The sequence below is a fragment of the Ursus arctos genome, unplaced genomic scaffold, assembly GCF_023065955.2.
Source record: "Ursus arctos isolate Adak ecotype North America unplaced genomic scaffold, UrsArc2.0 scaffold_4, whole genome shotgun sequence".
NCBI classification, from domain to species: domain Eukaryota; kingdom Metazoa; phylum Chordata; class Mammalia; order Carnivora; family Ursidae; genus Ursus; species Ursus arctos.
Window position 1 is genome coordinate 6,113,345 of NW_026623056.1, and position 23,390 is coordinate 6,136,734.

At 41.8% G+C, this 23,390-nt stretch overlaps 1 protein-coding gene across 2 annotated transcripts in view; it reads left to right on the forward strand.

The window, feature by feature from the left end:
* Nucleotides 1-23,390, forward strand: part of FNDC3B (fibronectin type III domain containing 3B) — a 341,829-nt gene that overhangs the window by 31,981 nt on the left and 286,458 nt on the right. The gene's annotated exons all lie outside the window — the stretch shown is intronic.

Here is a 23,390-nt window from a genome sequence, read left to right on the forward strand (position 1 = left end):
ACAGACACATGAAAAAATGTTCAAAATCATTAGCCATCAAGGAAATTCAAATCAAAACCGCACTGAGATACCACCTTACGCCAGTTAGAATGGCAAAAATAGACAAGGCAAGAAACAACAATTGTTGGAGAGGATGTGGAGAAAGGGGATCCCTCCTACATTGTTGGTGGGAATGCAAGTTGGTACAGCCACTCTGGAAAGCAGTGTGGAGGTCCCTTAAAAAGTTAAAAATTGAGCTACCCTATGATCCAGCCATTGCACTACTGGGTGTTTACCCCAAAGATACAGACGTAGTGAAGAGAAGGGCCATATGCACCCCAATGTTCATAGCAGCAATGTCCACAATAGCTAAATCGTGGAAGGAGCCGAGATGCCCTTCAACAGATGACTGGATTAAGAAGTTGTGGTCCAGGGGCGCCTGGGTGGCACAGCGGTTAAGCGTCTGCCTTCGGCTCAGGGCGTGATCCCGGCATTCTGGGATCGAGCCCCACATCAGGCTCCTCTGCTGTGAGCCTGCTTCTTCCTCTCCCACTCCCCCTGCTTGTGTTCCCTCTCTCGCTGGCTGTCTCTATATCTGTCAAATAAATAAATAAAATCTTTAAAAAAAAAAAAGTTGTGGTCCATATATACAATGGAATATTACTCAGCAATCAGAAAGAACGAGTTCTCAACATTTGCTACAACATGGACGGCACTGGAGGAGATAATGCTTAGTGAAATAAGTCAAGCAGAGAAAGACAACTATCATATGATTTCTCTCATCTATGGAACATAAGAACTAGGATGATCGGTAGGGGAAGAAAGGGATAAAGAAAGGGGGGTAATCAGAAGCGGGAATGAAACATGAGAGACTATGGACTATGAGAAACAAACTGAGGGCCTCAGAGGGGAGGGGGGTGGGGGAATGGGATAGACCAGTGATGGGTAGTAAGGAGGGCACGTATTGCATGGTGCACTGGGTGTTATACACAACTAATGAATCATCGAGCCTTACATCGGAAACCGGGGATGTACTGTATGGTGACTAACATAATATAATAAAAAATCATTATTAAAAAAAAAAAAGAGATGGGAAACCGCTTATCACGAGAAACTGCTTTGACTTCTTGAGAAGAGAATTGCAGTTTATTTGTAGAATGAAAGATAGCTGTGAGGAGTGAGGTCCCATGTTCACTCTAACTGCCCCCATTGCCAATCAACTCTCCATTTACACTTTTAATGCTTTAAGGAGCAGGTGAGCGTTATTTAAAGACACGTGGGGAGCGTTTCTCTTGCAGCTCACTGTATGGTGTGTTCTGTAGCTGGCTGCCTTCACTGAAGCTTGAGAGCTGAGTCGGCCTTGTGAGGGGGCATGACTGCACAGTTTAGGTCAGTTTAGGGACTGACCTGCTTCATGTCCTCTCCCCTGAGAAACTGGCCATATTTTAGCCAGGAAAGACTATTCCCTTTCTTGTGTGTTTCCCCCTCCTGCTTTCCTTACCACATGACCTGTAAGAACTGTTCTCTGCCCGGAAACCAGGCCTTCCCTCGTGAATTTAGGGCGGCGCTTGCTGCATCTCAGGCGAGGGCGGTATCCCAGGATGACGACTGGGGACGGGGACTTCATTGGGTTACGACCATGCAGAAGATGTGTTGAAATAGTTGCCTACAAAGGAATTGTTAGACCCTGGTTTTTTTTCAGTCACTTAGTGGAGTGTGTGCCTCTGTCCTGAGAAGGTCTTTCTACTGTTGACTGTGTATTGGCGCTGGGCTGTAGCCTGTGACGCTGGTGGCTGCCCCGGGGGTGGCCCTCTTGCTGTGCCAGCGGTAGCAGCGATTCCAAGATTGCGCTGGGCCAATAGGCAGGTCTAGTTCTTGGTTTACAAATCCTGTGTGTTCTGTGACTTAGAATCCCATACACGCCTGTGTGCTCACACACATCCCATCAGCCTGTGCGCACACACAGCAGCCTGTCCCATGGCCATGGAATGACAGGTGAGCCTTGCACTCTTTCAGCACGAAGTTAAAACTTGGCTCACTTAGAGATAGGTCCGTTCTGTTTTAGAGCAGCCCTTTACCTTGTGCTTTTGCATGTTAGTTCCTTCTTTTCGTGAGGTGTGTTGCTTACGACTGTAGAATCTTGCCCTCCTGGTATTGAGGCTGATCTCATGGTGAAGGATGTCTCTCCGATATCCTAGTTTGTGACTTGATAGCGTGAATTATGCTTTAAGGCCTGGAAAAAAATAAGGTAATTTAAAGTCCGTTTGAAACACACGCAAAGGAAGCTATTGCATAACTGTCGGGCACATGAAACTTGGCAGGCCCCAAGTCCATTAGTGGCCACAGTCACATGATTGATTACCAGTTGGGAACTATAGTTAGCTTATTGCAGACCCGCATCTGGCATAATTGATGTTGTCATCAGTGTCAGACTACTCACCCTGTTCTGCCAACTTCCTTCCAATAACAAAAGTTTCTTGCCTTGCATGTGTGAAAGTGTGCGTGACTATGTATGTGTATGGAATTAGAGAGTTTTCAACCATGATCCAATCACAACTACAGGCCTACCTTGGATTTGGCTTGGCTCCAGACCACCACAGTAAAGTGACTATCACAGGGAAGTGAATCCATTGACTTTTGGTTTCCCAGTGCGTAGAAAAGTTACATTTGTACTATCCTATAGTCTGTTAAGTGTGCAGTACCATTAAGTCTAAAAAAAAAATGTCCACACCTTAATTAAAAAGTACTTTATGGCTAAAAAAGTTGCTAAACCATGTGAACTTCAGCGAGTTGTCATCTTCTTGCTCAGGGAGGCTCTCGCCTTGATGTTGCTGACGGATCAGGGTGGTGCTTGCTGAAGGCTGGGGTGCCTGTGGCAATTTCTTAAAATAGGACAACAATGAAATTTGCCACATGGATTGACTCCTCCTTCACAAACGACTTCTCTGTAGCATGCGATGCTGTTGGATAGCATTTTATCTGTAGTAGAAGTTCTTTCAAAATTGGAATCAGTCCTGTCTAACCCAGTACTGCTTTATCAGCTAAGTTTATGTAATGTTCTAAATTTTTTATTGTCATTTCAACAGTCTTCACAGCATCTTCATCAGGAGTAGATTCCATTTTAAGAGATCTCTTTTCTTTGTTCATCCATAAGACAACCCCTCCTCCGTTCAGGTTTGGTCATGAGCTTGCAGCCATTCAGTGCCGTCTTCAGGCTGCACTTCTGACGTCAGTTAGCTTGCTGTTTCCACCACGTCTGTAGTTACTTCCTCCACTGGCATCCGTGACATCATCCATGAAGGTTGGAATGAACTTCTTTCAAAATTCCTGCTCATATTGATATTTTGATCTCTTTCCGTGAATCGCGAATGTTCTTAATGGAGTCTAGAGGGGTGAATACTTTCCCGAAAGTTTTCAATTTACTTTGCCCGGTTCAATCAGGGGAATCACTGTCTGTGACAGCTATAGCCTTATGGAATGTAGTCCTTAAATAATAAAGACTTGAAAGTCAAAATTAGCTCTTGGGCTGCAGAATGGGTATTGTTTTAACAGACATGAAAAAATATTAATCTCATTGTACATTTCCATCAGAGCTCTTGGGGGATCAGGTGCATTGTCAGTGAACAGAAAGGAGTCTTTCTGCACGGTAGGTCTCAGCGGTGGGCTTAAGACATTCAGTAAACCATGTTGTAAACAGATGTTCTGTCATCCAGGCTTTTTATAGAGCACAGGTGGAGTAGATTTAGCATGATTCTTCAGGGCCCTAGGATTTTCAGAATGGTCAATGAGCGTTGCCTTCAGCTGAAAGTCAGCAGCTGCGTTAGCCCTTAGCAAGAGAGTCAGCCTGTCCTTTGAAGTTTTGAAGCCAGGCATTGCCTTCTCTCTACTTCTGAAAGTCCTAGATGGTATCTTCTTCCAATATAAGGCTGTTTTGTCTACACTGAAAATCTGTTGTTTAGTGTGGCCCCCTTCATCAGTTATCTGACTAGATCTGCTGGAGAATTTGCTGCAGCCTCCACATCAGCACCTGCTGCTTCCCTTCGTACTTTTATGTTGTGGAGATGGCTTCTTTCCTCTAACCTCATGAACCAACCTCTGCTAGCTTCGAACTTTCCTCCTGCGGCTGTTTTACCTCTCTCAGCCTTCATAGAATTGGCAAGAGTTAGGGCCTTGCCCTGGATTAGGTTTTGGCTTGAGGGAATGTGGTGGCTGGTTTGATCTTTTATCAAGACCACTAAAAGTTTCTTTAAATCAGCAGTAAGGCTGTTTCTCTTTCTTATCATTTGTGTGTTCACTGGAATAGCACTTTTTGTTTCCTTCAAGAACTTTTCCTCTGCGTTCGCAACTTCGCTAACTGGTGCAAGAGGCTTATAGCTTTTGGCCCATCTTGGCTTTCAATATTTTTTCCTCCCTAGGCTTAATCATTTCTAGCTTTTAATTTCTTTTTTTTTTTTTTTTTTAAGATTTTATTTATTTATTCGATAGAGATAGAGACAGCTAGCGAGAGAGGGAACACAAGCAGGGGGAGTGGGAGAGGAAGAAGCAGGCTCCCAGCAGAGGAGCCTGATATGGGGCTCGATCCCACAACTCCGGGATCACGCCCTGAGCCGAAGGCAGACGCTTAACCGCTGTGCCACCCAGGCGCCCCTCTAGCTTTTAATTTCTACGGAGAGACTTGTGACTCTTCCTTTTACTGGAACGCTTTGAGGCCCTCGTAGGGTTATTAATTAGCCTGATTTCAATATTGTCATGTCTCAGGGAGTCGGGAGGTCTGAGCAGAGGGAAAGAGTTGGGGGAATGGCTGGTTGGCAGAGCAGTCAGAATACACACAGCAGTGATGGATGAAGTTCACCATTTTATATGGGTGCAGTTTGTGGCGTCCCAAAACAATCACAATAGTGACATCAAAGATCACTGATCACAGATGACCAGCAAATATAATAATAATAATGATGATGAAAAAGTTTGCAGTGCTGTGAGAATTAGGAAATGGGACCCAGAGGCACGAAGTGCGCAAATGCTATTGGATAAATGCTGCTAGTGTCCTTGCTTGCTGCCAGTTGCCACAGTCCTTCAGTTTGAGGCAAAACAAAAACCAACCAAAACAAAAAACAAAACAAAACAAAAACCCCAAAAAACCCAAACCAAAAACAACCCCACACAATATCTGTGAAGTGCAATCAAATGAGGTATGCTTGGATATGAACTTGTTGATTTTAATAAGACATTAGAAAAATTGAGGATTCCATATTTCTCTGTTTGGAGAACCTGTGGGTTTCTTCCCATCGAGTTAATTAAGAGGGAGAAGGAAAGATTAACCCAAATCCTGTCATCTTGTGCCCAGGGCCTAAAAAAAATAAAAAATATAAAAAAAAAAAATGCAGGGACAGACAGGCCTCCAAAACTTAGTGACTTAAAAACGTGAATTAATATAATTTTAAATGTTCATTGTTGGGTCTTCATGGAAGTTAAGTATTTTTTTTCCTGAGGGGTTTGCTCTTAAGGAGTCATTTTGTGCTCTTATGAAAGGAAATGGAGGGGTGGTGAAAATGTGGGTGGGACTGGACTGGCTGGAAATTGGATGAGCAAGTCTCATTAATGCTTCCTTTCTACTTCGCTGCACATACTTAGAGATTGGGAGTTAATTTCTCTTCACGGGGGAAAATGTGGCAAGGGGCATTCCCATTTCAGAGATTTTAAGTTTTGTGACTTAACGTAGAATTTCTTTTTCTTTTTAAGACTTTATTTATTTGGGAGAGAAAGAACATGAGTGGGGGTGGGGGCGGGGGCAGAGACAAAGGTAGAAGCAGGTTCCCTGCTGAGCAGGGAGCCTGATGTGAAACTTGATCCCAGGACTCTGAGATCATGACCTGAGCCAAAGGCAGGCGCTTAACCGACTGAGCCACCCAGGTACCCTGGGAATTTCTTTTATTTAAGGGTTATCGAATACTTTTGTGTGTGTGTGTGTGTGTCAAAAAAATGTTTTTCCTTGTCTTTGTGTCTTCTCAGACTTCAAAAGAAGAGGGTTTTATTTTTTTCCTTAATGGTTCTTACCATGTTTGAAGTCCCGAGTTCTCTAAGTAATGACATCTGTGCAAATGAAGCCCCCATTATCTTTTTATACTGAAAATTTATAGATCTGATTGTTAAAAGATAAGCTACAATAAAGCATTGTACTTAAGATTAAAGAATTTTGATCTGTAGGCACCAGGGAGGCCATCTAATTCTTTATTCCAACGGGTGGCAAGGCCAGCTATGTGACATCTTGACACATGGTCACCAGCCTGTGCTAGAATCATTGTGATTCACTAACAGGATAATTGTACTAGGATCCTGGAGACCCACTTCCAGTTCCGGATGTGCTCCTAACTAAGGGTGAGGTTATCTTTTCCTTTCCTGAGTTGTGAAATGAAAGAATTGGACCAGGTGGTCACTAAGGTTTCTTTCAGTTCTCGATCTCTGTGAATATCCATTGACAGAATGTCTTCAGCTCTAACAAGCAATCAGTTTTGTTGTTGGGTGTGGTTTTTTTTTTTTTTTTTTTTACAGCTTTCATTTTTATATTGAACCCAAATTGTCATGGTTAAGATAGGTTTTCTCTTGCACTGTTTTTTCATGTATTTTGATCAGGACACACTTTGAGACACAGTAGCCCAGTAAATACGCAAAAATATTTATGTATGGCTAAATCAAAAGTTTCATTAATCAATACTTGTCTTTATTCTTTGTGATGCAATTCAATAATACTATTCTATTTTCTTTAAAAGAATGCCAGTCAGTGACCCACTAAATTGATTATATGACCCAAGAATGGGTCTTGACCTCTAGTTCAAAAAAACCCACTCCATAGCAACCTAGAGCAAGTTTGTTTCTTCAAACTCAACTCAAATTCAACCATAGTTAACTTATTTGCCTTTAGTTCTTCTCTTTTATGGGCTTTAAGGTCCCTGGTTTTTGAGGTTTTTCCTTGTATGTTTTTATATTTTGACTGCCTGCCATCACGGTCATCTGCCCCTATATACTTAAAGTTTGTGCCCATCTTAAAAGTAATGGTGCCCAGGAGAAATATAATCTCCAAATAAAATTTAACTACTGCCAGGTCTTTTTCCTATCTCCTTTCCTACGAATGTCTGCTGTGTGTTACATAATTTTTTACAAGTATTTATTCCACACACATTTACTGAGCACTGTTAGGACTGTTCTTGGTGCATGGGGATACAGCAGAGAGCAAAACAAAACTTTGAGCGTTCAGAGAGTGTCCATTGTAGAGAATTGTGCTAGCCGCTAGGAGTAGGACTGTGGGTCCATAGAGCTCTCCTGTGGCACTCAGTTGCACGTGGTCTTTTATGGCTCTGTTGTATGCTTGTTAGGTATTTGCCTTCTGAATCGTGAGCTCTTCCTGCCTTTCCGCTTGAGTGCACATCTCAGCAAATGTGAAGTGTCCATTTTTAGGGAGAGAGTGTATGTATGAAGTTTCCCTTTATTTGAATTCATTAAAAAAATTAAATGGAAATTAGTTAAAAAAATTATCAAAGTACAAAAATACTCAGCTATTTTTCCTGAGTTTCAGGGTGGTTAAGGGAAGGCTGGAAGTTTCCATTATATGTGATGAAAGCCTGTAGATTCTGTTCAGGTCACAAGGGCATCAAGAGGGGTCTTCAACTTTCTAGGACAACGAAGTATACTTTTAAAATAAAGTTACAAAAAATGAAATAAAATTACAACTATTTCTAGAGTAACTTTGGCATGGGTAAATTTGGACCAATGTTAAAATTAGTTTTAGAGATTGAATTTTTAAAAAATGTCTGTAAAGTTATATATTGGGGAGAAGAGGTTTAAGTGAACAAAATAAAAATGTGGTTCTTCAAAGTTTGTGTTCACGTTAGAAAATAAAATCTACATACACAAAGTTAAATAAATGAGTGATCAAGCTGAGTACAACTTGAATATGATTGTAGGTAAATAGAATTATTCAAGATAGTAACTGGAGGCTTAGCATTTGCAGTGGGTGGGAATGGATCGGTTAAAAAAAAATCATGTCTATTCTAAGTTGAATGTATTTTAAAGGATCTGAAGCACTTAAAAAAATCTGTGCTTAGGTGAAGTTGCATATTCATTTAAATAAAATTAGAATTAAAAAATGGAATTTCTATTTTTGGATTTTTTTAATGGGAGATGTAAATATATTTATAACATGAGAGAACTAATGTGTAGAATGAAAGAGCAAGGAAAGCAAGCCTTAAATGGGACCTTATTCGTTCAGATTGGGATTGCATTGATCGAGGGGCAGGAGAATCTTTATGAGGTGGCGATTTCACACAGGCCTGCCTCTTCCTTTACCTTATTCTGAATTACCTGTATATCAATTAAAGCTTTCTAGTCCAAGTTACCAGGTGGCGATTTATGCTGGACTTAAAAAGAAAGCCCTAGATCATTACTACACTTAATTGATGAATGCTCTCTTCCCCTTCCCTGGACAAAGATTTTGGCCTCCAGTGTGGTTGTCTGAGAGAGAATTAATGGATTCTTCTCTGTGATCTCATGTAGAAGGGCTCCCACTATAGAAATATTTGACTTTTTTTTTTTCCCAAAGAAGAAAACTGGAATACTTTTAAGTTGCCTAATCATTTAAGTTCGCAGAGGTGAGCTGAAAAAGTATTTAAGCAGCTAGTACTAAAATCACCTTAGGAAAAAAAAATCATATTTTTGTCTTCAGAAAGAATGATGCCTCGGAGCCAAAGATAGTAACCGAAATAAAATACACAGAAAAAGAGACTCTGTCTGGTTGTAGAATCCAAATTAGATTTCATCTTAACTTTTTCTGTCAACTTCCTTCCTCCACTTGACATTCTTTAAAGTGAAATGACACTTTGTACTAATTCTTAAAATGCCCCTGCCCTCCATTTAAAGCATGTGAAGACAGTTACTTTTTAAAATCGTCATGTAAATGGAATTTTGGGGTTTGGGAGGGTGAGCCCAGGTGTCCAGGTCCAACAGAATGCAGATTTCTGCCTCAGAAAAAAGGAAGAGGTGCCGTTTGACCAATATGACACTGTCTGTAGAAAGTGCTCATTTTCATTTGCATGGAAATGGTAAATTTCAGATTATGAAGGAATCTGCCTTTTCATCCTAGCTTCTCTGGGAGCAGTGGATTGATTGAGGTAAATATTTGAGTATACCGAAGCATTTAGATTGTGGCAGATGAAAACACAGGCGCCTTTGGTTGAGGGCAATCTGCACAAAATGCTTCTGACTTTCATGATAGCTTTCTGCCTGCTGCCACCCAGGCGTCTTTCTTCTTCTCATCCGTTTGAGGGGCATTCCCTAAAATGAGGGAGGAAATTCAGATAATAGTTTTGGAGATTCCTGGCCAAGGCAGCCTTTTACAGGAAGTTTTTCTGGTGATGAGTGTCCCATGATTGCCATGGGAATGTGTTTACTTGACTATCTGTTGACACTTTGATACAGGAGATAAAGGACACACTAAACTCCTCCCCCCCCCCCCCCCCCCCCCCCCCCCCGCCACGCAAACGCCTATGTAGGTATTTTAGCCACCTTTGAGATAATGGAACCCACACCCTACACAAACTGTGTGTGCTAGGGCAGGGATTGACATGTGTATAAGTCAGCATCTCTCCAGGATTAGGGAGACATCAAAAATATGATTCGTGATTTCTTACAGTAAGTAGTATACGTGTCGTGCTGTACACAGTTCGAATCTGAGATGAGGCCTCAGGATCTTTAGTCCTGTGCGGACTAGGGTAAAAGAATAGATCTGTGTACATGGCAGGAATCTAGAAGGTCCTCGTGCCTTTGAAATCCAGAGCAGGTCTCTGCCTTCCTCCAAAGCTGCTTGTTTGGCCTGGGTGGGATTTTGTTTGGGAGTTACAACTCGAGTGTTCCTGCTGGCTTAATAGGAGGAGAGAGCAGGAGGAACAGACTGGCAAGTGAATTGGGTGGATATTGACACCCAAGTGTTTAGATGGCTGGAAGGAAATTTCACATTTCAGGACATTTTTACCACTGAAGCAGAGGCATGGGGATTATTCCTGTGTTGCATTGCTGAGGTCTGTCTTTAGCACCCAGTTCTGTGCACACGAATGTGTGGAGATGGCAGACGATGCCTGGATAGCCACAATGTGGGAAATTGTCAGTATCCTTCAGAATGATGAAATTCAGCTTCCAGGGAAGACCGGACCTTGGGGCCTGTTTCAGAGTGAGGTGTTGGGTGAGGGAAGGCTGAGTTCTGATCAGTGCTGCTCCTTGTTTTTTGGGCTTCTGCTTTTCGTGAGAGAAGTATTGTTCCTGGAAATGAAAAGCATGGAGGCAGAAAATCTGTTTCTTTAAAAAAAAAAAAAAAAAAGTCTGGGTTTTTGCACTGCTGGACTGGCTGTTGATTTGGCAGCCTTGGTAAGTGAGATCCTGGCTACGTGGCTGTACGAAACCTCCAACGCTTGATTTCTTTCTTTCTTTTTTTTTTAATTTTTAAAATTTATTTATCCAATGCTTGATTTCAAATCTGAAGTCACAGACAGGGTTCTAAAACAAAAGAATGGCTTTAGAATAATAGAGGGTGGAGAAAGAGAAAAGATTGATAAATAGGCCAGTTTTTATTTTTTAAAAATATGAAGTGGGAGGTTGTTTACATTTCTCAATCAAGAAAACAGAACTACGGAAGAACCTCAGCAGAAAAATAAGGTTTATCTTACAAAAAGTTCATCCTTCACTCTTAGGCCTAGTTGCTAATGACATTCAGTTACCTGAAACGATTATTGGGGGGAGGGGCGCGTTACCCAGTTTCACTAATTGCCTTGCATCTGGGGCTTTGGAAGACGATTGGCTATCTCATGGATTGACTATTGAAGTTGAATGTTGTTCAGCTATGACCTTATCCTGAGACTTCTTGCCCTTGTAGGTTGAAGATACCCTGTTGAATCTTAGAATTTTCAGCAATAACCTGAAGGGGTGGAAACTGCCCATGTGAGGTTTCATCTTGGCATAAAGCCAGAAGGCTCTGCTTTTGCCTGTCATTTAAATGTGGTTTGCTGGTAAACCCATTAGGGTTCAAAGTTGATATTTACATAGTAAGAAGCCCGGAAGCCCCAAAGAGGGGTTAGAGTAGGGAGTTCCTATTGATTGTGTTTGTTAAGGACATCCCATAAGTATGCATAAAATGTATGTGTGTAATAGAGTCTCTGTACCTGGTGGTTAGGTTTTTTGTAGGGCTAATTCATTTTCCTTATAGTAACTTCCTTAGGAATTAGAATCCGTTTAAAATCAGCTACTTAAGTTGTTTCTCAATATTTGGAAATAATGGATTAATGCTTTTTTGAAAATTGATTAACTGACCATCAGGATGTCATATTAATCTAAGGTTTTAGTTTAAAATCGATATATAAAGGTTGGAGGTTGTGATTTATTAACTCTTTTTTTCCAAAGATTCATTTGTTTAGTCAACTTTTTTTTTTTTTTTTAAATCCCTGTTCTCTTTTCAGGACTGATTCAAAGACACTGGTTGTTACTAGTATTTTTCAGGTAATATTAGAAAACACGAAGAGTCAGATTACCTCCTGGATTCCCCCGTTTGGCAGTCAAAGAAATTTGCTCGTGTCTAACTTTACCTCACCAATCATCTCTATTTTCTCCACTAATCAGAAATGTAACCATGGTTTCTGTGTAATGTCTTTTGTTTCATTGTCTCTCTGATCTTTGTTCTCTTTGTTTTTTCTTTATGTGGCACAAAAATTGATTTGAGTCTAGAATTTGAGGTAAAGTTAATTATGCTAGTATTGTGCTTTTCCGTGTTTCTGCTTTATAGGTTAATAGGTTAAAATCTTAGGATCTTATTGGGGCGCCTGGATGGCTCAGCCAATTAAGCGTCTGTCTGCCTTCAGCTCAGGTCGTGATCCCTCGTGGGGTCCCACGTCAGGCTCCCTGCTCAGCGGGAAGCCACTTCTCCCTCTCCCTCTGCCTGCTGCTCCCCCTGCTTGTGCGCCCCCCCGCCAAATAAATAAATAAAATCTTAAAAAACTAGGATCTTATTTCATACATATATTTCAAAATAGGGCATTGACTTGATATAAAAGTTATTTTTCTTAAATCTGTAATATACTGAATACATTTCTTGGAGGTTTTTGTGTTTTTTTTTTAATTTCATTTTTAGAGCAGTTTTAAGCTCACAGCAAAATTGAGAGGAAGATTTCTCAAATACCCCAAAATAGAGATTTCTTAAATACCCCCTCCCCTCCACACACATAGCTTCCCTCACCAGAGCAGTGCATTTGTTAAAAGTGATTGACACTCCGTTGACACATCATTATCACCCAGGGTCTGAATATGTTTTTAAATGCAGAAAGTAAAATTGTGAGCAGTGTTGTAAATTAGAAGATTGAATGCCTGTGTAGGTAAGTTTAGTAATAGGTGACAGATTTTGTATTCATACCTGTTTGCCATTAGTCTTGGGTTTTGTCAGTTATTCCTCAGAGCAATTCGATTAACACATTAAGGTTTTGGGTTTAAGAAATGGACTTCAAAGTGTAAGGTAGTTAATGCTTACCTAATTGGCTAGGAAGAGCTTTTATTTCTTTTCGGGAAAATAATTTCCTCTTGTTTCACGTTATCCAGCACGTTGGTTGAGTGAAATTAATTGTTAACTTGAAACACATTTATTTCCTATGGATGTGAATACTCCCAGAGTACATTTGACACTTTGATAGTACTTAATTGTGGATTAGGTTCATGGTTCCATGTGATATGTTGACATTCAAGTCAGGGGAGCCTATTACATTTTTTATAGAAGTTCAATAACAAGAAACTCATCATTAACTAGGATTGCAGGAAATAAGGAAACAGTGTTTTGGCATATGAGGTATGTATTGCAATTCTTTTCTGTACCAGTCTTGTAAACTAATAAGGAAGTCCAACCACTGTATATTTTTTTCTTTTATAAACATTTCTCCCCTCCCCAAATAATTTAAATAAAGTCCTTTTTATTCCTGTCTGTTGTAGTCATTTACTTTGTATGGATAAATAGTATTCCTTGTTATTTGCAAGGCTGATGTAATAGCACAGCTGTTATATGCTTGGCATTTCTGCTTCTGGTGAAATGCTATTTGTGCGGGTTTATCTGATCCAGATGTGCGACCAGCAAGTTACATTTCTAATTATGAGGATAGCCAAATTCCATTATAAGCACATCATGGGATTATAGGGCCAGGAGGTATCTTGAGAGGACATGTAGTTCGTTCTCCAGCTTTTCAGCAGGACCACACTCCATAAACCACTCCAGCACTGAACAAAGCGGCAAAGAATGTTCCACCCGTGTATAGGCTGCGTGTAGAATCGTCAGAATTATAACTGGAGAGAGAGATGAGTCCCTCTGGTCCAGCCCTCTTATTTTACGGGTAAACAGATTCAGGCCCCGAGAAGTTTGACTTAATCCGCATTTTTTAGAACTCTTTGCCTAGCACTTTCTCTGCTATCTCCTCAAGTGGCCCGGCCCGAGGGAGACAGGGTGGAAGACTTGATTGGAAGTGCCAGGTACAGATTCACATGTAGCTCTCTAGTTACTGAATTCAGACGAGGTAAGGGTAGTGATAACTGAATTCCATTGGAATTTATTAACTATTTCTGAAACCTAATGTGGAAGTACTTTATTATGTAGTAATATGTGTGTATGTTTGAGGACATTGGTTCTAAAGTGCAGAAGAAATTAGGCCTGTATTTAGGACAAGATGGTTTGCAAGTGTTGTCACTCCCGGTAAGCTTACATACATCCACGAATGAATATATGGTTCTTTAACTTGATTTGTTGAGTCTGGGTTTGACTTACCTGCAGCTAATCATTACGCTGTTGCTGTTTGCTCTGTGCTAGCAGAAGACAGGGGGCTCCTGTGCCACAGACAGGGGCATACCAAACAGCCCGAACACGAGCTTGCTTGTATCAAGTTCCTCCTTGTTCCCAAGGCCCACAGGGGTGATACAGAGTGTCCACACGGAGCTGCACACACATAGGCTTGTGTTTCTGCTGAGGGACACTAAGCTGGGGGGAACCCACTGCTTTTGTAGTATGCAGCAAGTGAACTTGCTCTTGATCCGGAAGAGAGACCTTATCCCACCTGTCAAGGTTGTTTGCTGCACATGGAACTCTGAGAAACAGCCTGGGTGCAGAACGGGCAGGGCCTTGCATTTTTGGTTACCTGGCAGGACGTGTAGGAGCAAAAGAGACTGATGGAATGTGTCTCACAACAATAATGCCCTGTAATTTCTGTCCATTTCTTTGTGGCAAGAAAGAGATGATCAAATATAAGGCGTTATTAGCAACTTCACAGAGTAAAAGACACGATGTAGGTGTTAGGAAGCAAATTCGTAATAAGAGAAAATGGTCAATGCTGGATAATCAGGAGAATGAAAATGGGAGGAAAATATGAACAACTTCATTTTATTTCTTCTGAGAGTTGACATCTTATTACGGTACTTCAGGATGTGGTTAGATCATGTTAAAAATGATTACAACCAAAACAGGAGGGATTATAAGTCTTGTTTCTATACCGTTAAGTTCACGTATCCTTTGTGAAATGAAAGTGGTAGCCATGTGGACCGAGGGATAGGTTTAGCTCTGTTTCTTCACTGCAGTGTAGCCTTAAGTTTTATTATTCGTATTTTGTTAAAAAAAAAAAAAATTTAAACCGGGGGGGGGGCACCTGGGTGGCTGTTGGTTAGCTCAGGTCATGATCTCAGGGTGGTGAGTTCGAGCTGGGCATGGAGTCTGAGATTGCTCTCTTTCTAAGATAAAATCTTTAAAAAAAAAAAAAAGATTTAAACAGGGAGGTATAAAAAAGTAAAAGCTGCCTTCTCACCACACTCTCCCTACCCCAGTCAGAGTTCATAGAGGTCACCAAGGTTCTGTGGCCTTTGGATCAGTCAACATCAGAAGGGAGAGGAAATGTTAATAGTTGCAGCGGCTACTTGTGGCATCTGAAGCATGGAATCTAATAAACTCTGGGGGCATTTAAGAGACCTTCTGAATGCCTAGACTTAAGAGGCAGTATTATTCTATCACTAAAATATAATATGTTCACTTTTCTCAAGTAATAGCTGGAGATTGCCTTATAATAAGGTGTGTTAAGTAGGCCGGATAACCGTATCTTTATTTGAGGGATAAGGGACCTGAAGCATGCAAAAATGATTCGCCCACTTAGAGGTCAGCCATGTTAGCCTTCATAACGGCTTAGAAAACATTTTGGCCCCAACAAAATCTTTGTACCACATGAAACTAAATTTGTAGTACTCTTTTTTTTTTTTTTTTTTAAAGATTTTTATTTATTTGATAGAGAGGCAGTGAGAGAGGGAACGCAAGCAGGGGGAGTGGGAGACGGAGAAGCAGGCTTCCCGCTGAGCAGGCAGCCCTGTACGGGGCTCGATTCCCAGACACTGGGATCATAACCTGAGCTGAAGGCAGACGCTTAACGACTGAGCCACCCAGGCGCCCCTAAATGTGTAGTACTCTTAATTCCACTTACTCTGCTCCGTTTCTAAACATCAGGTATCACTTTATTACATACTGCATAACTTACCTATTATGTTCATTGCCTGTTTCCTCTCACTAGAATGTAAACTCCAGAAGAGAGTTGTTTTTTCTCCTGTGCATTGGTGAATTTCCAGTGTCTGCAACAGCATCTAACTCACAGTAGGTGCTCAGTAAATTGGTGATTAAGGGAATCAGCAGGTGGTGTACGCATAGCAGATGGTGCCATAAATGGATGAGACTTAGTCTTAGATGATGTGTCCAGCCCAGAGCTGGGCAGCTCTGATTGGACATGTCTGGGTGTCATTGGTCGCTCCATCTGATTTGATGAGATTGAATTTGTAAACTGGGCTGGAGGATGGGGCCTGCAGATTTTGTTTTTTTGGCTTTGGACCGTGTTTGTTTTTAGTTTGGGACCAACACTTAGAAATGAAGGGATTTCACATGAAATGAGATTTCTGGTTTTTCTCGAAAATCTGGCAGTATGGGCCTGCATTCCTGCATGGTAGGAAGGGCTGAGTGGAGCTCTCTGGTTTTTTTTGTTTTGTTTTGTTTTTTGTGTATTTTTTTTTCAAGATTTTGTTTATTTGAGACAGAGGGAGGAAGGGGGAGAGAGTGCACGAGGGCAGGGGGCAGCGGGTGAGGGAGAAGCAGGCTTGCCCGGGATCTGAAGGCAGACCATGCTTAACCGACTGAGCCACCCAGGCGCCCCTGAGCTCCAGTTTGTAGAGGTCCCCGCCACTCTCTGTTGACTTCTAGAGACTGAGGCTGTCAGGGTTTGTTTGTTTGTTTTTTCCCATCATGTGTGTACTTTAATTTCTCAATTTTTAGATGTGAAGAGATCTTTCTCTCTAGCCATGTTTTCCAAAAGAGAAAAAAGGAAAGGTAGGCCACTTTGGTCATTGACATTGCCTCCTTGGCTCTTGTAGGCATTTGAACAGCGCAGCCCCTTGATGTAATAATTATCTAAGATCTCTTCCTCTTTTAGGTCTAGCCTTTTTATGATTGTAGCTGTGATTGCGGATGGTATGTAAGGGGAAAGAGCGAGCTGCTCAGACTTACAGGAATGAACTTCAGTGCTTTGACTTCAGTGAAGTGGTAGCATGGAATGCGAGTCTGGGAAAAAAGGCTTCCTTTGTTGAACTGTTAATGCGTAATTGGTTCAGATGTTGAAAGTGCGTGGCCGCATGGTTGAGTGCTCAGGTAGGGCCTCCGAAGGGCCCTGGAGGGGTGTGTTCTCCCTCTGTACATTTCCTGCCCGCACGAGAGGCGAGTTTTCTATTCGTAGTGGTGGCCTGAAACACAAAAGATGGAGAAAACATTTGATTGTTTGGGGAAAGTGATACTTCAGGGAAAGCGAATATTGTAGATTTGTTTTTGCTTTGAAGACTTTTAAGTTGAGCCTTGGATCTCTTTTATTTCTTTTTTATTTTTTAAAGATTTTATTTCTTTATTCGACAGAGAGAGAGACAGCCAGCGAGAGAGGGAACACAAGCAGGGGGAGTGGGAGAGGAAGAAGCAGGCTCATAGCGGAGGAGCCTGATGCGGGGCTCGATCCCACAATGCTGGGATCACACCCTGAGCCGAAGGCAGACGCTTAACCGCTGTGCCACCCAGGCGCCCCTGGATCCCTTTTAATAGAACAAATGGCATACTATTCCTCGGGGAAATTTGAATAATTAGACAATTTCAAACCATGTTTAATGTGGAAATACGACTTTTATTCTGATAGTATGTGGGTGAAGAAGACTGTACAATCAGCCCTTTAGACCTGTGAATTGCTTACTTGGTTATGGAGTTAACCAGTGGATCCGGTTTTCCTTGACTCTACCTGAAAGCTGGGCTAAGTTCTTCTGTGAAGAAACAACGTAAGTGAAGTGCTAATAACGTTTCTTATTAGATGACTCTATAAAATAGAGATTTCACATAACTTCATTAAGAGAGTTGAAAATAATTAGGTAGCTAGAGCAGTGGTACCCAAAGAGCATTATCTGGTGCCTGCTAGCTCTTGAGACAAGTTTGTTCAAAAACGTTTGACCTTGTTGAGATACTCCGTGCATATTAAGTTCGTGGAAGCCTGATAGTAAGAACCTCTAGCTGTTCCATCTAGAGGGTTCAAGCTTGGTTGATAGAATTCTCTTTCCATATAAGATGTATATATACACGAAGCAGAGTATTTGTTCCATGTCCTATACTTTGGAAATTCCCACCTGAATGGATTTAGGGGAAAAAAAACCCCAAAACTGATACAACATGTAGTTGGCTCCTGTTTCCATATGATTTTATCTGTTTCTCTTACTTTTACTTGGGTTTGCAGTTACTTCTCTCCCACACTACTCCCAGGAATATTTTACAGTGACATGGTTAAAACTTAGTGTAGAATCCGGATGGAACGTAGAGGCTAATTCGAGTCATCTCGTTTGTTTAGAAAACAAATCTATCTGTGATTCCCTATTTTTTAGGTAACGTGCTTCCAGTTAAGGCACATGACTTACCTGTATCATACAGTACCATTATTAGGTGGGGTCCTCTTCTCCTGGCGTTGTTGCTCTTTCCTATTACTAACTTAGGTAAGATTTGTTTTCTCTGCGAGCCGCAGTAGTTGCCTGGTTCGGGACTTTGCAGATAGAAGCTGATGGGGGTGTGGGAGATGGGAGGGGGAGGCAGGAGGATAATGAACAGTTTGGAATTTGATAAGCAAGAGTTGGTGTGTGCGTGAGTGGTGTGGTAAAGAGCCCATGACCTGGTTGAGTTTCCTTTATAAACTTAAGCGGAAAATACGTTCAGAAATTTGAAGTGATTGGAGAGGTGCAAGAAACGTTACCCCTCCATTCATCAGTGGTGTGACCTCTCAAAAATAAGGGATGAATTAGGTACTCTTGAAGGTGCTGCTGACTTAAAAACAAACTTAAAAAAAATTTTCATTGCAAATTTTTAAATGCTGAGGTTGCATTTTTGAAATCCGTGTAGGTTGTAACATGCTAGGAGGGAAATGAAACCCTCATGGTAGAAAAGTGAATGCCGATGTAAAAATATGATTTGGAATCTTTGGTATTTGCCAGGGGCTACAAGATTTAAAGGGCTCTGTATTTGTGACCTTCTCATACCACGTGAAGGCTGCAGGAGAATTTGGAGTTGTAAGCGGACCACATTCAGAGATCTTCAGGACGCAGTTCACTAAAGCAAGAAATGATAGTCTAGTATATACCGCTTCTGCCTTCAGATCTTGACGGTTTTAACATTCATCAACCGGCCACTCAGTGTCAGAGTTAAGTAATGAGAAGCGTAGCACCAGAGAAGTGCTTGCCTCATCTTGTTCCTGGAAAAGCCGACAGCCTATAAATGCTTCTCATTCAAGGTGTGACCCGAATGAGTGTTGTACAGCTATTGTAATTTTTCTTTAAAGATATGTGGCTAAACAAAGTACTTTCTAGGGAAAATTTCTTCTAAGTAGACATTTACGTATGACTTAGCCGAAATTAGTGAGACTGCTGTCTAAACAGAATTGAGAATTAGAAGGGAATCGGGGATCGTCTAGTCCAATCACATCGTGTTGCAGACGGACGTAGGCCCTGAGAAACCTAAGTCACACCGTTGGCATATGTGATAGAACTTGAATTAAATCCGGATCTTCCAATTGCCACCCAAGATCCTCTTTCCTCATATCATGGGGATTTCAGGCAATGTGCCCAGTGCTAGAATTTCTTGTGAACTCTTTAAAAAATTGGAAGATAATCTACATACAGCAAGTTAGCCAGATCTGCATCTTCGTATATTCTGATATGTAATTGATCATTAAAAACGATTTTTAAAAATTTTACAAAAAGCTGTCATGGTAGAGGGTATGATCTTATTATTTGTGTTGACAGCAATTCTCTTAGGACATATGTGGTATTTAAAACAATTAGCTTGTACGGAAGGTATAAAAAAAGTAGTATTTTTAGTCATTTATCCAGCAGTTAGACTTTTAAGATACCTAGACAATGGCCAAATAATATTCGGGGTTCTAGTTTAAGTGATAGGGAAATAAGCTTTCTTATGGACTGAGTGGGCATTGGGAGAGAAGTGATTTGTCATAGTGTTGAATTTCATGGAATTAGATATGAATGAATAGTATTTTCAGCGTGCTGTGAGTTAATTACTATTTTTTTAAAGTTATTTTTTAAAAAGATTTAATTATTTGATAGCACACAAGCAGAGGGAGCAGCAGAGAGAGAGGGAGAAGCAGACTCCCTGCTAAGCAGGGACTCTGATGCAGGGCTCAGTCCCAGGACCCTGAGACCATGACCTGAGCTGAAGGCAGACTCTTAACCGACTGACCCACCAGGTGCCCCTAAATTATTATTTTTTAAAGATTTTTATTTTTACGTAATCTCTGCACTCACCATGGGGCTCAAACTCACAACCCTGAGATCAAGAGTCACATGTTCTATGGGCCGAGCCAGCCAGGAGCCCCCACTACTGTGAGTTTTTTAAACTCTTAGTGAGTAACTCATCTCTGTAGGACTTTGCAAAGTAAAAATGAGCTCTGAACAAATGATTTCTTTTATTCTTATTTCTGAATTAAGTATATGAGTCAAGAATATGCAAAAACATCTTGTAGAATGTATGTTATAGGAGTATAATAAAGAATTTGGGGCAAGGTGGTTAGCACAGGATTTTCTTAAACCCTGGGGAAAAAACAGTAAGAATTTATTAGGGGTGAGCAAACTCCCTTAGCGAGTGTTGGAAACCGAGTACGATGTGGCACGGCTGTCGGGGAGGTCTGGAGCATTTCCGTGGGACAGTGAGTACGGAGTCGTCAGTTGATGGAAGGTCGGGGGTAGCCGGCAGCATACACCACACACAGGTTGAATGTCAGCTTTGTTAAGCCTTAAGCAGTATGATTTTAGGTCATAATTTCAATCATAGCAATATCTTAACACCTTCCACAGAAGGATCTGGGAACACTAAAAAGAAAAGATTCCAATCAGGCTGTCTTGGAAAGATCAAGGAGATGGAGGTTTGAAAATCTCACTCACCATTCATTCTTACTGAGATTACAGCTCAGTCACATAGTTAGCCAAGTGTGCAAAGCCGGATTTCCAGCGTCTGCACGCGCAGTGCCAGGTGTGTAAGATACCCGGGAAGCGTTTGGACAGCCAAGGGAATGAATTTCCAGATCTGTCCACTCAACTTGTAAGGACTCCAGTCACACGTAGGATTTCCACGTTTGTCGTTCAGAGCGGTAGCGCTCTGCTTGTGATTCGTTAAACGAGTTGAGTGGGTGTGCTTCATCCTAAGTCTGTGTTTTTTTTATAGTTATAAACCTTTTTTATCGAAGTATAATTAACAGAGTGTTACACTAGTTTCAGGTGTACGACATAATGATTCAGCTGTTCTGTGCATTGCTCAGTGCTCACTGCGAGAACGGTCATCATCTGTCACCAAATGTTCCTGCGGTCTTACTATGTATACATCCTGTGCTCTGCTTTCATCTCTGCGACTTACTTATTTTGTGAGTGGAAGTTTGTACCTCTTAATCCCCTGATCTGTGTCACCCATCGTCCCACCCACCAGTCTGAAATCTTAATTATTAGATGTTGCTTAACATTTAAAAAATCAGTCACTTTTGAATGATCAGATAGAAATACGGTCTTTGAGGGGCGCCTGGGTGGCACAGCGGTTAAGCGTCTGCCTTCGGCTCAGGGCGTGATCCCGGCGTTATGGGATCGAGCCCCACATCAGGCTCTTCCGCTGGGAGCCTGCTTCTTCCTCTCCCACTCCCCCTGCTTGTGTTCCCTCTCTCGCTGGCTCTCTCTCTGTCGAATAAAGAAATAAAATCTTTAAAAAAAATTAAAAAAAAAAAGACGGTGTTTGAAATGTTGAATGAATTAGAGGCGGAGACGGGAGATTTTGTCGCTGCTTCTCGCCCCACACCAAAAGTACCTCTTCTTTTCTGCCCCCGCAGTTCTTGATGTACTGAGAACGCCTAAGTGGGGAGGGTCTGTGGTGCTTTTTCTAACTGGTGGGTGGCAAATATGTGACATGCCCCCCCAGCCCACCTTAATCTCAGGGCCGTGGCAGCTTTCTCTCATCATCACTAAGCTGGTGCAGTGACTCTTTCTCAACACTTTTCTCTAGGCAGGCTCCGAATTAATTGGAATGGGCCCCTGAGAAAACCCCTAGGGCTTTCACCAGACAGCGCACGGAAGGGGGCCGGAGAAGGGGCTGTGCCTGGAAGCTCTGCCTGGGAGCCGAGAAAGAACTCTCGGTGGAATCCCGATACTCAGGTGTCCTGATTCTCCGGGGTAGCATGTGTCCTCGCTTTGCTCTCGTGTGGAGCAGGATAGGGTTAGGAATACAGATTGATACCCTCACTTAGGGTCCAGCTCACAAAACCAGAACTAAATCATTCTTTATCTTGTTTGATCTGGGTACCGAAGATAAGGTGGCAAATTTAATTTTTTCATGCCAGTCATCCCTTCATTGTCTATGAAGAGTTTGAAAAATAATTTAGCAAAATTAGGCCGGGATTGGGGAACTGGGGAGCGGGAGTAGAATATAATAAAACTTCTGAAGTACTTGGGAAAATCTTTCTTAAGCAGCAGTTGTTAGAGGTACAAGTGTATCTTATCTGTTAAGTTGAGCCGGGGGGCGGGGGCGGGGGTTCCACTTGGCAATGCTGTTGAAAGGTTTAGCTGCATTTGAATTTTCTGTTGCAGATGCTACTTTTCATATATTTAGATGGCGTTTCCTCAATTAATTTGAATTACCAAGGTTTATTTTATCTGTATAATATTAAAATGTGAGAAGACAGTCCAACCTGAAGAAGTAGATATTTCCTCTTAATTTGCAAACATCTGAAAAAATATTAGAAATTACTGAAGGCAGCTATTCTGTAGATTTAGAAGTGGGCATTGTGATATCCAGCACTCGGTAATTTCCCAGTATGAGAGCGAGAGCGAGAACGCATGTGTGTGTATGTGTGTCCCTGTGTATGTGCAGAATGCATGTGTGTGTGTATGTGTGTCCCCGTGTACGTGCAGAACGCGTGTGTGTGTATGTGTGTCCCCGTGTACGTGCAGAACGCGTGTGTGTGTATGTGTGTCCCCGTGTACGTGCAGAACGCGTGTGTGTATGTGTGTCCCCGTGTACGTGCAGAACGCGTGTGTGTGTATGTGTGTCCCCGTGTACGTGGAGAACGCGTGTGTGTATGTGTGTCCCCGTGTACGTGCAGAACACGTGTGTATGTGTGTCCCCGTGTACGTGCAGAACGCGTGTGTGTATGTGTGTCCCCGTGTACGTGCAGAACGCGTGTGTGTGTATGTGTGTCCCCGTGTACGTGCAGAACGTGTGTGTGTGTATGTGTGTCCCCGTGTACGTGCAGAATGCATGTGTGTGTATGTGTGTCCCCGTGTACGTGCTCTAGGGCATCTTGGAGTTCAGCTTTACGAAGTTAACGTCGTCACTGTAGTTGCTGGAAATATAAGCATGCATAGCTGTACCCATAAAGTGTGATTCAAAAGTTACTAGCTTCTTCAAAAAGTTGGCTTTTCTTAGTAGGCAATGCCTTTTGACACACATTTTCATGTGAAATTTGTGTTTATTCATCTTGACAAGAGTAGTCACTGAAGAGCAATTTTCAAAATTGTGTTGCTTCCAGTAATATTACCCGAGCGCTGTGGCATTTCGCTGACCTTGCGCTGTATGGGGGGGTGGGGTGGAGGGCTGTAATGAATGGCTGTAGCCGGTCTGAAAGAATAAGATTGCACATTGCTCAGAAGATGGGCCAGTTATCCTTGTTCATTTCGTGCTGTGGAATGTACCTCTAACCTTAACCACTTTCTCTCAAACACTGTCCTCCAGCCATCATTACTGGCAGAAAAACCAACACGTGTTCCCG